This window comes from Anolis sagrei, chromosome 2, assembly GCF_037176765.1.
Source record: "Anolis sagrei isolate rAnoSag1 chromosome 2, rAnoSag1.mat, whole genome shotgun sequence".
Classification (NCBI taxonomy): Eukaryota; Metazoa; Chordata; class Lepidosauria; order Squamata; family Dactyloidae; genus Anolis; species Anolis sagrei.
In genome coordinates this window covers 276,376,607-276,393,927 of record NC_090022.1, presented here as the reverse complement: position 1 = coordinate 276,393,927, position 17,321 = coordinate 276,376,607, and the positions used below count along the sequence as shown (strand labels likewise).

The 17,321-nt window shown below is 43.0% G+C and overlaps 1 protein-coding gene across 1 annotated transcript in view; it reads left to right on the top strand.

Moving 5' to 3' along the window:
- Nucleotides 1-9,634: 9,634 nt before the first annotated feature.
- NIM1K (NIM1 serine/threonine protein kinase) overlaps nucleotides 9,635-17,321 on the top strand; it is a 41,934-nt gene continuing 34,247 nt past the window's right edge. Inside the window, exon 1 of the mRNA XM_060761447.2 lies at nucleotides 9,635-9,711. The gene's annotated coding sequence lies outside the window, so the exon portion shown is untranslated. The remainder of the gene's footprint in view (nucleotides 9,712-17,321) is intronic.

The window sequence follows — 17,321 nt, the reverse complement described above, 5'->3', positions numbered from 1 at the left end:
TATATATATATATGTGTGTGTGTGTGTGGTTTTGTGGATACGTTGTAATGTAATTTTTTTTTCAACAGGTTCCTGGAACATCTTAACAGCATCCACCCTAGCATCCAGTTCACTATGGAAAAAGAAAAGGAAGGAAGACTGCCTTTTCTAGATGTCCTAGTCATCCGCAAACCAGATCAACAATTGGGTCACACCGTTTACAGAAAACCCACACACACAGATATCTACATAAAAACTCCAACCATCACCCAAATAAAAAAAGAAGCACCATCAAAGCCTTGGCAGACCGTGCAAAAAGAATCTGTGAACCCCACCTCCTCCAAGATGAACTGAACCACCTCAATTGGGCTCTACAGGCCAATGGATATTCCACCTCAGACATCAGAAGAGCTGCAAGACCAAGAACAAGCCACGAGAGTCAAGATGAAGATCCACCCAGAGGAAAAGTGTTCCTGCCATACATCAAGGGAACCACTGACCGCATAGGGAAGCTGATGAGGAAACACAACATACAAACAATCTACAAACCCACCAAAAAAATCCAACAAATGCTACATTCAGCAAAGGACAAGAGGGATCCTCTCACCTCTGCAGGAGTCTACCGTATACCATGCAGCTGTGGACAAGTCTACATAGCGACCACCAAACGCAGCGCCCAAACAAGAATCCAGGAACATGAAAGGCACTGCAGACTACTCCAACCAGAGAAATCAGCCATAGCAGAGCACCTGATGAACCAACCTGGACACAGCATTTTATTTGAGAACACAAAAATGCTGGACCGCTCTCACAACCACCATGTCAGACTACACAGAGAAGCCAATGAAATCCACAAACATGTGGACAATTTCAACAGAAAGGAAGAACCCATGAAAATGAACAAAATCTGGCTACCAGTATTAAAAAATTCTAAAATTAAAACAGCAGAGAGAAAAACAGGCAGGGACATCTAATCACCTTTCAAGAAGAGTTTGCTCCAGGCATAGTCAGCCCATTGTATGCTAATCAAGGTGGTCAGTTGAAGAGATTCACACCTAGCCCAACTTACAAAAGCCTTTTGTCTCACCCTGGTCATTCCACATATATATAAACCCCTTTTTTCCCAGCTCCAGCAGACCTCACCTCTGAGGATGCTTGCCATAGATGCAGGCGAAACGTCAGGAGAAATGCCTCTAGAACATGGCCCTATAGCCCGAAAAAACCCACAAGAACTGAGTGATTCCGGCCATGAAAGCCTTCGACAATACAATTTTTTTTTGCTTTTAAAGTCTCTTTGGCTGTGTTTTTCAGTGTTTTATGAGTGTTGGTCACTCGTCGGCCTGGAAAGTGTATTGTGTCCAAATTTGGTGTCAATTCATCCAGTAGTTTTTGAGTTATGTTAATCCCACAAACGAACATTACATTTTTTATTTATATAGATACTAGCTGTACCCACCACGCGTTGCTGTGGCCAACCTTCCCTCCCTCTTTCTCTCCTTCTTTCTTTTTTTCCTTCCTTCCCTTTTTTCTTTTCTTCTTCCTTCTCTTCCCTTTCTCCATCCCTTTTCTTTCCCTTCCTCTTTCTCCACTTTCTTCCTTTACTACCTATTCTTGGACTGCAACTCCCAGCAGTCCTCCTGATCAATTTACCTACCTACCTACCTACTATCGCGACAGATAGTCTCAACACTATCTCTATCTCTATCTAATCTATCTACCGGGAGGATTGCTGGGAGTTGCAGTCCAGGAATAGGAAATTGGAAATATGCAGGGATTGGGATGCTCTCAAAGAAATCCAAGGAGAAAAAGGTTTTAAGGAAGAGTGTTGTGTGTTAAATACACTAGAGGGCAATGCTGAGCTTTTTAATATAAGGACTGGAAAGCCTATACTAGGGTGTATATATACACAGCAAGCAAAGAAAGGGCCATTTCAAAGCCCAGAAAGTCTACCTTTTGACAGTACAACTTCTAGAATCTGCTCATCAGGGTGGCTATGTAGTCTAAACAAGTCACTTTTATAGGCTTTTGCTAACCCCTAACATTCTGCAAAGCAACATATTACTGTATTGTCAAAGGCTTTCATGGCCGGAATTAATGAGTTGTAGGTTTTTTCGGGCTATATGGCCATGTTCTAGAGGCATTCTCTCCTGACGTTTCGCCTGCATCTATGGCAAGCATCCTCAGAGGTTGTGAGGTAACAATACAATACAACTGATACAACATGTTCTTTTTACAATAGCACTGCTGTTGAAAATATGTTAGAACTTGTAGGTTTTTTTCGGGCCATATGGCCATGTTCTAGAAGCATTTTCTCCTGACGTTTCACCTGCATCTATGGCAAGCATCCTCAGAGGTTGTGAGGCATGAAATAAATAAATAAATAAATAAAAGTAGGCAATGATACATCTGGGTTGTTGTGCATTTTCCGGGCCGTATGGCCATATTCCAGAAGCATTCTCTCCTGACATTTTGCCTAAATCTATGGCAAGCATCCACAGAGGTTGTTAAGTCCCAACCTCTGAGGATGCTTATTTATTTATTTATTTATTTGCCACATGTTTATACCACTCTTCTCAGCCCTCAGGGTGACTCAGAGCGGTTCACAACAACAATACAATACATAAAACATGATAAAAACAGTTGAAAACAGTTTAAGAATAACAATATAACAATAAACATCAATGCTTGCCATAGATGCAGGCAAAACGTCAGGAGAGAATGCTTCTAAAACATGTCCATATAGCCCGAAAAACCTACAACAACCCAGTGATTCCAGCCATGAAAGCCTTCACCAATATGTTAGAACTGTTAGGAAAACTTACCCTAAAATATAGCAGAGAATCCAAAAATCAAACAGAATACAAAAGTTGAGCATGAGCTCGTTGTTGTTCATTCATTCTGTCGCTTACAACTCTTTGTGACCTCATGAACCAGTCCACGTCAGAGCTCCCTGTCGGCCGTCACCACCCCCAGCTCCTTCAGAGTCAAGCCAGTCGCTTCAAGGATATCATCCATCCATCTTGCCCTTGGTCAGCCCCTCTTCCTTTTTACTTCCTTTTCCCCCAGCATCATTGTCTTCTCCAAGCTTTCCTGTCTTCTCATGATGTGGCCAAAGTACTTCATATTTGCCTCTAATATCCTTCCTTCCAGTGAGCAGTCAGGCTTTATTTCCTGAAATATGGACTGGTTGGATCTTCTCGCGGTCCAAGCATCAGCTCACTAGCAAGCAAAGCATGAAGTGCCATGTGATGTGGCTGTAAAGAATTCAGAGTTTAGGAGGCAAACATGCAGATCTTTAAAAATCACAAAAGGTTTATTTACAATAATAAGAAATAACTGCATTTCTTAATAATCAAGAACTGGGTCTGAGCTACTCTAACACCCATCTTCTAAGGTTTCAAGAGAGGGGAAAATAGCAATCATCACATCTCTTTTGACACCCAAGCAGAGAGAGATCTCAAAGCACACAGCACATACTCTCCATACTAAAGTGTAAGAAGGCAGAAGGCAGATTCAAAACGCTGGCAGTAGAAAAGTATTCCTTTTCAACAACCAATCTGATTGAGAGCAGAAACAGAGGAGAGAAGAAATTAGATACATTCCAATTGTTATACAGGGAAGGGAATTCCCTCAGCCTTTACCAACCAGTCCATACTTCAAGAAATAAAGCCCAACTGCTCATTGGAGGGAAGGATAGTAGAGGCCAAGATGAACTGGGCATGTTTAGCCTGAAGAAGAGAAGGCTGAGAGGAGATATGATAGCCATGTATAAATATGTGAGAGGAAGCCACAGGGAGGAGGGAGCAAGCTTGTTTTCTGCTTCCTTGGAGACTAGGACGCGGAACAATGGCTTCAAACTACAAGAGAGGAGATTCCATCTGAACATTAGGAAGAACTTCCTGACTGTGAGAGCCGTTCAGCAGTGGAACTCTCTGCCCCGGAGTGTGGTGGAGGCTCCTTCTTTGGAAGCTTTTAAGCAGAGGCTGGATGGCCATTTGTCAGGGGTGATTTGAATGCAATATTCCTGCTTCTTGTCAGGGGGTTGGACTGGATGGCCCATGAGGTCTCTTCCAACTCTTTGATTCTATGATTCTATGAAGTACTTTGGCCACATCATGAGAAGAAAGGAAAGCTTAGAGAAGACAATTATGCTGGTGAAAATGGAAGGAAAAAGGAAGAGGGGCCGACCAAGAGCAAGATGGATGGATGGTATCCTTGAAGTTACTGGATTGACCTTGAAGGAGCTGGGGGTGGTGACGGCTGACAGGGAGCTCTGGTGTGGGCTGGTCCATGAAGACACGAAGAGTCGGAAATGACTGAACAAATGAACAACAACAATACTAAGCTAACTAAACTGTTCCTCATTGAGGACTTGAGACTTGGGCAGTGTGGGATTGAATCCCAGCAAGAACAAATAAAATTATTTACTATTTTGGGTAAAAAGAAATAACTCTGAGCAGATGCAGTTCTCCATTTGAAGCTCATGCTAACCACAGTACTGAGATGACGACAAGCATAAAATGGGAATTGCTTCTGCTCAGGTATTAAACATGTTTGGGGAGAACAGCACCAACCAAAAAGATTACTTACTTTAAAAATAAAAATTGTTAAATGAGTGGTTCTAGCTGTGTATATGCCCACCTAACCACTCTGAGAGAAAGAAAGAAAACCTAAATTCGAGAAGGAACAATTATGTTGTGAATAGTGCCTGTACTTGTGGGCCGTAGCATAGCCAATGCGGTCATGACATTAGCATCATACCCATTTACTCTCGTTTCCATGGCTTCCTGCTCCCTGAGTTTGAGTGGGCTAAGGCTAGAACATCAACTTTCAGGTCCAGCGCTTCCCTTGCAACATTACTAATCAAATTAAAAGGTCAAAATTTTTCACATCTATGCTCCATTGATTAGTTGTTTTCTCCTTATTCAATCTGGATGCCAACTCACAAGATCTTTACTGTCAGACCTCCAGGTGTTTTGGACTTCAACTCCCAGTAGCCTCGCCTGTCTTGGCCAATGATTCTGGGAGCCTAAGTCCAAAACACAAGACTTGGGGAAACTTTTTAGATGTTCTTGTGGTTTCTGTGTGTTATTTGTATAACACTACAACTCAACACCACCATCTTGGGCCCACTGCTCCCACCACAGACACTGGATGTCTGAAGACATCCATACTAATCACATTATTGTAGCATTCCCAGAGACACTTAATACAAAAATAAATTATTAAATGGAAGTACATCATATAATTAAAGATGACCTATTTGACAAAGCTAAATTATAACTAAATTTGACTCCTCTGCAGTTTTCTCGTAATCCTAGTTGAACCTAATTATTGGTAACTACTCTGAATCTTCCTTGGTACCTTTGCTTGTCTTTAAGTAACTTTTGGATGGTTACCTCTTTGAGATGGCCAGATTCTGGATTTCCATCATCAAAGTAGGAAGGTAAACTAGGCTAGTGTTACTCAAACCCTGTTTAATATCTTTACTAACGATCACCCACAACCACCACACACAAAGAGCTTTATATATGCTGATGACCTTGGTCTAACAACACAAGCAAAAGATATCTAAACCCATTGTCCTAATTCCAACAGACCTCACTACTTCTGAGGATGCTTGCCATAGATGCAGGTGAAACGTCAGGAGAGAATGCCTCTAGAACATGGCCATATAGCCCGAAAAAACCTACAACAACACAAGCAAAAGACTTTGAAACAATTGAAATCCAACTTATTGATGCCTTGAAAGATCTCTCCAGCTACTTCAAAGATAACCACTTGAAGCCTAACTCTGCCAAGACACAAGTCTGTGCTTTCCAGCTACACAACCGTGAAGCCAACAGGAAATTGAAAATCACCTGGGAAGGGGGAGCCCCTGGTGGTGCAGTGGATTAAAGCACTGTGCCAGCAGGACTGAAGACCGACAGGTCGCAGATTCGAATCCGGGGAGAGGCGGATGAGCTTCCTCTATTAGCTCCAGCTCCTCATGCGGGACATGAGAGAAGCCTCCCACAAGGATGATAAAACATCAAAAATCATCCAGGCATCCCCTGGGCAACGTCCTTGCAGACAGCCAATTCTCTCACAACAGGAGGGGTTGCTCCTGACACGACAAAAAAACCTGGGAAGGTCAAGAGCTTGGACATTGTTTCCATCCTAAATATCTCAGTGTCACCTTAGATCTAACACTAGCATATAGGAAACACTGCTTGAACACCAAGCACAAAGTAGCTTCACGCAATAACATCCTACGGGTGCAGACCCAAAATTAATAAGACCATCAGCCCTGGCCTTGTCTTACTCAACTGCCGAGTATGCCTGCCTGCCCTGTTTGGCATAAGCCTGCCCATGCAAAGCAGGTGAACATAGCTTTGAATGAAACATGCAGAATAATCACAGGATGTCTTAAACCTACACCTGTTGATAAACCCTACAAGCTAGCTGGCATTGGCCCCCTAGAATCATAGAATCAAAGAGTTGGAAGAGACCTCATGGGCCATCCAGTCCAACCCCCTGCCAAGAAGCAGGAATATTGCATTCAAATCACCCCTGACAAATGGCCATCCAGCCTCTGTTTAAAAGCTTCCAAAGAAGGAGCCTCCACCACACTCTGGGACAGAGAGTTCCACTGCTGAACAGCTCTCACAGTCAGGAAGTTCTTCCTCATGTTCAGATGGAATCTCCTTTCTTGTACAACGGAAAGTTGCTTCTAAATGTGAGAGAAATAAGGATGAACACTGTGAAAGCCACCCACTACATGGCTACCAGCTTCCTCCCAGCAGACTCAAATCAAGGAAAACTTTATGAGAACTACAACTCCTCTTGGCATCCCCTCAGCAACAGCAAGGGTATCCCTCTAGGCAGCTAGACCCCATAGAATGGATGGCCCCCCACAAGGGTCTTCCTCCAGGGGTCAACCAAGAATGGGCAGCTTGGAAGTCCCTGAACAGACTCAGAAATGGAATGGGCAGATCAAAAGACAACCTGGCAAAATGGCACTACCTAAAAGAATCCCACACCTTGTGTGACTGAGGAGCAGAACAGACAACTCCGCATCTGTATGCTTGTCCACTATGTCCTGCCTCATGTACAGAGGAAGAATTGTTGGAGGCAGGCCCGTAGCCAGGGGGGCGGGGGGCTTGAAGAACTTCAACCCCCCCCCCAAAATTTTCAGGGAGGTCCTCAAGAAGGCCTTACTGGTACATTATTTAAATCCGATCACCATGCTCAATATATCCCATATGCATGGGGGTACTGGGATAATGACACAAAAGGTTTGCTAAGGTAGATCCTGAGTGCCCCCCCCCAATCAAATTCACCCTCCGCAATCAAACTCAGCCCCTCCCGAATCAAAATCCTGGCTATATGCCTTGTTGGAGGCTACAGACAATGCTATTGCTGTTGCCCATTTTTGGTCAAAAGATATTTAGCTACCTGTGCTCCTTCTATTTTTATCAGTTTTATACTAATTTATGCAATGTTTTTGATTCAAACTAAATAAAACTCAAAGCTGTGATCTGTGGACTAATGCTGCTCCACAGTCCATGGCCTATGATCCCTAGCAAGGACAGTAGGCTAATACTTGGAGTTGCATCTACCCTTATTCAACAAAATATGCCCTCTCTGAGAATATTCTTGGTTATCTGGGTGGTTCTATAGCAAGGGTCCTCAAACTTTTTAAACAGAGGGCCAGGTCATAGTCCCTCAAACTGCTGGAGGGCCGGATTATAATTTGAAAAAAAAAATGAATGAATTCCTATGCACACTTCACATATCTCATTTGTAGTGCAAATATACTTAAAACAATACTATAATTAAAAATGAAGAACAATTTTAACCAATATAAACCTATTAGTATTTCAATGGGAAGTGTGGGGCTGCTTTTGGCTGATGAGATAGGGTTGTTGTTGTTGATCTTGTTGTTGTTGTGTGCTTTCAAGTCGTTTCAGACTTAGTTTGACCCTGAGGGAAGGCCGGGTAAAAGACCTTGGAGGGCCGTATCTGGCCCCTGGGCCTTAGTTTGAGGACCCCTGATCTATGGTATACTTCTACTACTGGAAGGACTGGAGAACTAACAAAATTCCTAGAGAAAATACCTCTCTTCAAATTTTCTAGGCCCTCCATTGTGCTTCAGTAACTTCTGGCAAAAGTAATTAATTTCAATTAGGTTGCTGTGAGTCTTCCCGGCTCTATGGCCATGTTCCAGAAGCATTATCTTCTGATGTTTCGCCCATGTCTATGGCAGGCATCCTCAGAGGTTGAGGGATGCTTCGCCCACATCTGTGGCAGGCTGAGGAAGAGTTCAATGTCCCTTCCTTTCTGGAACTCAGGAAAGAAAGGGCTCGGCTGAGGAGATCAGCAAGGCTTGGTGAGAAGAGGGATCATAGAATCAAAGAGTTGGAAGAGACCTCATGGGCCATCCAGTCCTACCGCCTGCCAAGAAGCAGGAATATTGCATTCAAATCACTCCTGACAGATGGCCATCCAGCCCCTGTGAAAGTTGAATTTCAGGGACTAGTCCAGGCATGGGCAAACTTGGGTCCTCCAGGTGTTTTGGACTTCAACTCCCACAGGCTGTTAGGAATAGGCTGTTAGGAATTGTGGGAGTTGAAGTCCAAAACGCCTGGAGGACCCAAGTTTCCCATGTCTGGATTAGATGTTGAATATTTTAGATTTCTTTTCTTAGTCTCTTTCCTTATAGAGAAAACATAGTGAGTGGAGCTGTCCATGGTTTTGAATGAGCAGTAGCATTACCTGAGTACAACACCTGGCATATTGTGTCCAATTCTGGGCACCAAAGTTGAAGAGAGATATTGACAAGCTGGAATGTTTCCAGAGGAGGGCGACTAAAATGATCAAGGGTCTGGAGAACAAGCCCTATGAGGAGCGGCTTAAAGAGCTGGGCATGTTTAGCCTGCAGAAGAGAAGACTGAGAGGAGACATGATGAGAGCCATGTATACATATGTGTGAGGAAGTCACAGGGAGGAGGGAACAAGCTTGTTTTCTGCTGCCTTGGAGACTAGGATGCAGAACAATGGCTTCAAACTACAATAAAGGAGATTCCATCTGAATATTAGGAAGAACTTCTTGACTGTGAGAGCTGTTCAGCAGTGGAACTCTCTGCCTCAGAGTGTGGTGGAGGCTCCTTCTTTGGAAGCTTTTAAACCGAAGCTGGATGGCCATCTGTCAGGGGTGGTTTGAATGCAATTTTCCTGCTTTTTGGCAGAGTTGGACTGGATGTCCCATGAGGTCTCTTCCAACTCTATAATTGTATGATATCATAGCAGGACTGGGCAAATTTGGTCCCTCCAGGTGTTTTGGACTCCAACTCCCACAATTCCTAACAGCCTACCGGCTGTTAGGAATTGTGGGAGTTGGAGTCCAAAACACATGGAGGGACCAAGTTTGCCCAGTCCTGCTCCATAGCCTTGAGCAATAGCAGTCAACTGGTATCAGAATGCATGAAGATGCACACCAGGTAGAAATCCTATTGGGGAAGCTGCTTTACCTTTATTAGCCACGCCCCCACCTTTAGCCACGCCCCCTCCTCAGCTCAAATGCTTTGGAAATGAGCCCCGGGCCACGCCCCCTCTGCGCGCTGATTGGTCCGCCTCTCCCTCGCTCCCCCCTCCCACTCCTCTCTCTGCCCTCCCTTTGATGAGACTTGCAGCAGCAAACGTTGAAGGCGGCTGTTCTCTGCTTGGGTCTCTCTCATTCTCTCTCTCCAGGTAAGGCAGGTGAACCTGGTGGGAGGGACTCCTGAATGGCCTCACCATGAATGGGGAAAAGTGGAGGACCCTGGAGACAGAGGGAGAGGGTGGAAGGTGTTGTATACTGCATCCCCATCATTCCCAGTCATTGGCACAAAGGGGCTGGACTGGATGGCCCTTGGGGGTCCCTTCCAACTGTGTGTTTCTATGCTTCTTCTGAGTGTTTTGTGTACTACACCCACCATCATCCCCAGATTATCCCCAGATAACGCTTGTGGTCAATTCTGCCATTCTTCAAGGTGTTTTGCACTACACCTCCCATCATCCCCACTCATTGTCTGAATTCCTGCATGACACAATGGAGTTGGACTGGGTGACCCTTGAGGTCTTTTCCAATTCTCTGATTCTGCAAGGTGTTGTGTACTACATTTCCCATCATTCTCCAGTTATTATCATGGTGGTGGTGGGGGGGGGGGTTGTATTGGATGGCAAACTGATTCTTCAAGGTGTTTTGTACTACATCTCCCATCATCCCCATTCCCCACTCATTGTCTGAATTCCTGCATGACACAATAGGGTTGGACTGGGTGGCCCTTGAGGTCTTTTCCAATTCTCTGATTCTGCAAGGTATTGTATACTACATTCTCCATCATTCCCCAGTTATTGTCGTGGGGGATGGCAAACTGTATTGTATTGGATGGTAAACTCTGATTCTTCAGGGTGTTTTGTACTACGTGCCCCATCATCCCCGCTCATTGGCAATTCCTGTCTGTATTCCTGCCTGGCAGAATGGTGTTGGTGATGCCTGCATTGGATGGCCCATGTGGTCTCTTCCAACTCTCCGATACTTCAAGGAGTTTTGTACTACACATCCCATCATCCCCACTCATTGCTAATGTCTGTCTGTATTCCTGCATGGCAGAATGCCGTTGAACTGGGTGGTCCACGTAGTCTCTTCCAACTCTCTGATACTGCAAAGTGTTGGGTACTACATCCCCCATCATTCTCCAGTTATTGGCATTGCTGACATGGTGATGATGGTGGTGGTGGGGTTGTATTGGATGGCCAACTTTCTGATTCTTCAAGGTGTTTTGTACTACATTTCCCATCATGCCTGCCAATTCGCAGTGCCTCTCTGTATTTCTGCATGGCAGAATGGCGTTGGTGATGCCTGCATTGGATGGCCCATGTGGCCTCTTCCAACTCTTCAATACTTCAAGGAGTTTTGTACTACACATCCCATCATCCCCACTCATTGGCAATTTCTCTCTGTATTCCTACATGGTAGAATGGTGTTGGTGATGCCTCCATTGGATGGCCCATGTGGTCTCTTCCAACTCTCCGATACTTCAAGGAGTTTTGTACTACATATCCCATCAATCCACTAATTGGCAATGCCTGTCTGTATTCCTGCATGACATAATGGTGTTGGACTTGGTGCTTCTTGTGGTCTCTTCCAACTCTCTGTTACTGCAAGGTCTTGGGCACTACATCCCCCATCATTCCCCCTGCATGGCATGGGATTGTATTGGATGGCCTGTGCGGCCTCTTCCAACTTTTTGATTCTTTGATGTGATTTGTACTACATGTCCCATCATCCCCACTCATTGGCAATGCCTGTCTGTATTCCTGCAGGGCAAAATGGGGGTGGCCCTTATGGTCTCTTCCAACTTTATAATTCTTGGCCGGTGCTGCTGGGAGTTGTAATCCTACAGGTCTGGAGAACCATGTAAGTGGTGGAGATATTGTGCTGGGAAAGAAAGCTTTCGGGTGCTTGAGGTGTTTTCTGTCTCCTGTTCAAAGGGATCTAGGAGCCTTAGGCCCCTTCTACATTACCATATAATCCAGATTGTCAAAGCAGATGATCCACATTATTTGCTTTGAACTGGATTATATGAGTCTACACTGCCATATAGTCCATTTCAAAGCAGATAATCTGGATTTTAATTGGCAGTGTAGAAGGGGCCTTAGTGGACCACAAGTGGGACATGAGTCAACATTGTGATGCAGCCGCTAAGAAAGCCAATACGATTCTTGGCTGCATCAATAGCAGTTTAGTGCCTAGGTGTATATATTTTAATTCCAAGCAACTCTTTGCCAAAGCTATTGCATTTGTAGAGATATACTTTTAAAAACCTTGCACCTGCCTAAAAATCCATTATAAATTCACAATCTAATTCAGTATAGGGGTAAAAAACCATGTTGTTGTTGCTATTGTAGATGTTCCAAGCTGATTCTTCAGGAAACGTGATTATTAATTATTTCCCTTGAAAAATACAACATAAAATTGCCTGAACTGCGTGATAGAAAATATTCTATAAAGTATAAATGAACAAAATCTGGCTACCAGTATTTTAAAAAACCTCTAAATTCAGTAAATAAAGAGCAACACTAAAAAAAAACCTGGGGAATTCCTGACATGAAACAATCAGGGCCAGCTAACACCTCTCAACAAAGGATTCCCCCAGGCAGGAAACAGCCAGGCTTTGAAGCTGCAGGGCCATTAAATGCTAATCAAGGTAGCCAATTGCAACATTCACACTTAAACAAATGAGGCTTCTTTCTCCCACCCTGGACATTCCACAGATATATAAACCTCACTTGCCTAGTTTCCAACAGACTTCACAACCTCTGAAGATGCCTGCCATAGATGTGGGCAAAATGTCAGGAGAGAATGCTCCTCAAACGTGGCCATACAGCCTGGAAAACTCACAACAACCTACTCTATAAACCAGGGGTCCTCAAACTAAGGCCCAGGGGGCAGATACGGCCCTCCAAGGTCATTTTCCCAGCCCTTCCTCAGGGTCTACCCAAGTATGAAACAACTTGAAAGCACAACAACAGCCAAGCAGGCCCACACTTCCCATTTAAATACTAATAAATTTATATTTGTTAGAACTGTTCTTCATTTTAATTATTGTATTGTTTTAAAGTGGGTTATTTTTGCACTACAAATAAGATATGTGCAGTGTGCATAGGAATTCATGTTTTTTTTTCACATTATAATCCGGCCCTCCAACAGTTTGAGGGACTGTGACCTGGCCCTCTGTTTAAAAAGTTTGAGGACCCCTGCTATAAACATTTGAGTCAGCAAGAAAGCAATGTTGAGAGAGCTGCAGAGAACATATTCTAAATATTTAAACAGCACAAATGTTTATGCATTATTTATTTTTCATAAACACTGCATGGAGTGGAATAGGAATAGATGCAACTCGGAGTTAGAAGGAGCAAAAAGGATTTTACAGTGCACCAACCTATGTGCCGTTGAAGAGGTATTTACAGTAGCTGAGTAACTCTCTCAAATCTGGCAGAATTCACTCTCGAAGACAAAGAGAACTTTTTTTGCATAGCGTCATCTGTATAGCATTGTGTAGAAATACTTTTTGTTTTATGTATTGTCGAAGGCTTTCATGGTCGGAATCACTGGGTTGTAGGTTTTTCTGAGTTGTATGGCCATGTTCTAGAAGCATTTTCTCCTGACGTTTTGCCTGCATCTATGGAAAGCATCCTCAGAGGTAGTGAGACCTCACTACCTCTGAGGATGCTTCCCATAGATGCAGGCAAAACGTCGGGGAAAAAATGCCTCTAGAACATGTTCATATAACCCGGAAAAACCTACAACAACCCAACTTTTTGTTTTATTACACAGGCACGCATATCCTTAATGGATACATTCCTGGCTTTTACCATTAGGAAGTTTTTCCTTAATTTTAATTGGATTCTCCTTTCATCTAACTCAGTGGTTCCCAACCTGTGGACCGTGGACCACCAGTGGTCTCCAAGAACAAAAATATAGTCTGTGGCCTCACCATTACTACACTGTTGCCTCGAGAGCAACTGGTCTCGCAAGACCCTCTTATAGTGCCAAGGCAATGAGGATGTCGGGAGGGGAGAGGCTGACCACCCACAAAAGATTACTACTACCACATCCGCCCTAGATTATTAAATATGATTTTCTGTGGGCGAGCAGATGGCGACTACTGGATGGCATATGTTCTGAATCAGAAACTAGAGGTGATGTGGTCTACCCAATGCAATTTTCTGAATCAGCAATCCAAATAACCAAACAAATCTAAAGTTGACCAAAAATCGATTCATAACCTTTTTGGTACTAATGTTGGAGACTGGTCACTGGTCAAAATCAAATGGTCCCTCTTTTTTAAAAAAAAGGTTGGGAACCACTGTTCTAACTGGACTCCATTACTTTGAATCCTATTCTCTGTAGCATTGCTTTTTAAACTGTGGGTCCCGACCTCAAATGGGGACTGCTTCGCTCAGTCTTGTCGTCATGAAAAAGTTGGCAATATTATAAGTTGTCTGAAGGCCACTGATTTACGCAAATCTGTTAGCAACAACATGCAATGTTTACAGTGGATTTTGCAGTCAATGCTTCAGCTGCACTCCACAAAAAAAGGAAAACCAGCCTGTTTAACAAGCCTTGCAAATGCTGATTAATTTTCAGTAAATGTTTGGTTTTTATATCTATTTTATATATTTATCTACCTGAGCTATAGCAAAATAATATAATTCTGTGCTGAGTTTTCTAAATATGTTTTTTATGCAAAAGTAGGTGTAAAAAAAAGTCCATGGAACATGCTGTAATGAAGAAGGATATCCTCACCCGCTACCTTTCTTCCACATTCACCTTGTTTATGTATAGATGTGATCTTCTAATGGGCAATCTTAATGGATCCGAGCATTGGTTGTGACTCACACCCTTGACACAAACAACAACAACATGCATTTGTTAGGCCTTGCTGAGAACACATCTGGGGCTAGTGCCGCATGAAAGCAGATCTGTTCTGAAGGGATTAATAGAATACATTTCTATTTGTTGTCCTGACAACTGAGACTGGACACAGACGTTTGTTAATCTAGGCCGATTAATCTAATTTCAGGATCAACTCATCAGAATCAAGGAGCAGAAGCTGGGGCAGGCTCCTATCCGGGATCAATGGGAAAACCACTTAATTTTCTGTTGCTGTGACACAACTAGTTTTTCCAGCCCCATCTTCACTGCCATATAATGCAGTTTAAAATTGCATTTTATGATCAGTGCAGACTCGGATCATGTGGTTCAAGGCAGTGTAATGGTGTTCAGTACAGATAAAGTCATATAATGCTGTTCATTTCAGACAAACTGCATTATTATATTCCTCTCCTTCTGTAAAGCCTAATAAGTACACATGCAATAAAGAACTGATTGTATGTGATGAAACCTGCATTTCCTACAATGCATAAAGCTTGTACAATAAGCAAAACGATATGGGAAAGGTTTAAAAAATATTACTTTGTACTAAATGATCAAGAAGTATCCACAGTAGATTCTCCAGATGGATCTACACTGTCATGTTCTTATCACATCCCGTATAGATTACTGCAATGCGCTCTATGTGGGGTTGCCTTGGAAGACTGTTTGGAAGCTTTAATTGGTCCAATGCAGGGGTCCTCAAACTAAGGCCCGGGGGCTGGATATTGGCCTCCAAGGTCATTTACCCGGCCCTCGCTCAGAGTCAACCTAAGTCTGAAACGACTTGGAAGCAAACAATAACAACAACAACAATCTTACCTCATCAGCCAAAAGCAGGCCCACACATCCCATTGAAATACTAATAAGTTTATATTTCTTTAAATTGTTCTTCATTTAATTATTGTATTGTTTTAAAGTGTTTTTGCACTACAAATAAGATCTGTGCAGAGTGCATAGGAATTCATGCATGTTTTTTCAAATTATAATCCAGCCCTCCAACAATTTGAGGCACTGTGACCTGGCCCTAAACAGTTCCAACTTACCTGTCTGAATGTATCCCCCCCTATGAGCCACTTCGGAGATTAAGATCATCTGGGGAGACCCTGCTCTCGATCCTGTCTGCTTCGCAAGCACAACTGGCGGGGATGAGATACAGAGCCTTCTCAGTAAGATATAAATATAGTAAATACTGTATTTTCTGGGGTATAAGAAAACTTTTTAATCCAGGAAAATCTTCTCAAAAGCCATGGGCTCGTCTTATACACCGAGTGTCATCTTATAGGGCAGGTACTGAAACTTCTGAGCCTGACTGAAGAATTTGCGGTAGCCGCATATGGTGGAGGGAGCTCAAAAACAGCCGCAGCCGCATCTCCGCCGTTTGTGCGACTGTATGAAAGGGCAGCATTGTACAAGTATAGTAGAAGAAAATCCACTCACCAGTATACATGGAAAGAAGTGACTTAATGCAGTCCCAATGATGAGGTGAAGGGACGCCTCACCAGGAAGGTGAAAGTGAAGGGTGGAGCAAGCGGCAGGCATCTGGGACACCCGGGGTATGGGAAAAGAAATAGAGTGGCACTGTGCCCAGAAAAATATGCCTCTTTCACCTGTCTGGCCTATTACCATACCTCCTTCTCTGCCTCTCAGATTTCGCACCTGAGGACTGCAGTGAAACAGCGCATGTGCACATGCGTGCGATCTGAAAGGCAGAGAAGGATGTACATTAATAGGAAAATTACCATATTGAAATAAAATCTGATTTTTTTTAAAAAAAATTGGTGTGCGTTGGAAGAGGGGTAGTCTTATACAGTGAGTATATCCCAAACTCTATATTTTAACTGGAAAAGTTGGGGGGCGTCTTATATGCTCAGTCATCTTATACACCAGAAAATACAGGTAAATAAATAAATTAAAACTTGTGGCTTGCCTGTATTGGAAACCTTTTCCAAGAAACCTGATAAAATATTTTGGTATGTTACCAGTTATGGGATCGAGCATTCAAGCAGAGATGTAGCAACTAGTAAGAGAGTGATTTTATGTGATCAGCAATGGATCAACCTTGGACTATGATTCTGAACTGGCGGAACTTTTTTAATTGAATGTTTGTAACTGTTTTTAGTTTGTGGTTTCAATTGTAACTGCGTATTTTAATATATGTGTTTGGCATCATATGGTTGCCTGTTGTCAAGCTGTCCTGAGTCCCCCTCCGGGGGGTGAGAAGGACAGGGTACAAATGCGCGAATAATAATAATAATAATAATAATAATAATAATAATAATAATAGTATCCTGCCTTTCTCTACTGTGGAGAGGACTCAAAGCAGCTTACAGTTATGAACAAGATAGGTTCTGTAGGATTGTTCTTAAGTTAAATTTGTATGTAAGTCTACAAAGGTAGATTTTATGTGTAACTCTATCTATTTATCTTTGGATAGCAAAGGGAGGAGTTCACACCTCTGTGTTGTTTGTTTTGCTGTCAGAAGATTTCACCTCACTTTCTGTCCCTGTGATAATTCAATGTTGAAAAAATTGGCTTGTTGTGGAAACAAGGATGGGCGAGAAAGCTTCGGTAAAGACACTTTCCCCCATGATAACTCTTCCAGGAATGAATTTTTCTTCTGAGGGATATATTCCTCTCACTTCCTGTTGTCTCACCCCCATTCTTAACTATGAGTCATTTGAAAGTTGGATGTTTGTAACTTGGGGACTGCCTGTATACCACCAGATATCTAAACAATCATCTAGTGTCAAGTCATAACTCCTGTAGTTTAACATAGTGTTGAGTTTGCCAGTTTTCCTACACTCTATTTGATGGACACTTTCTGTTTTGTTTTGTAAAGGAGGGGTGGGGTGGGGTTAATATGTAGCAGTCAAATTTA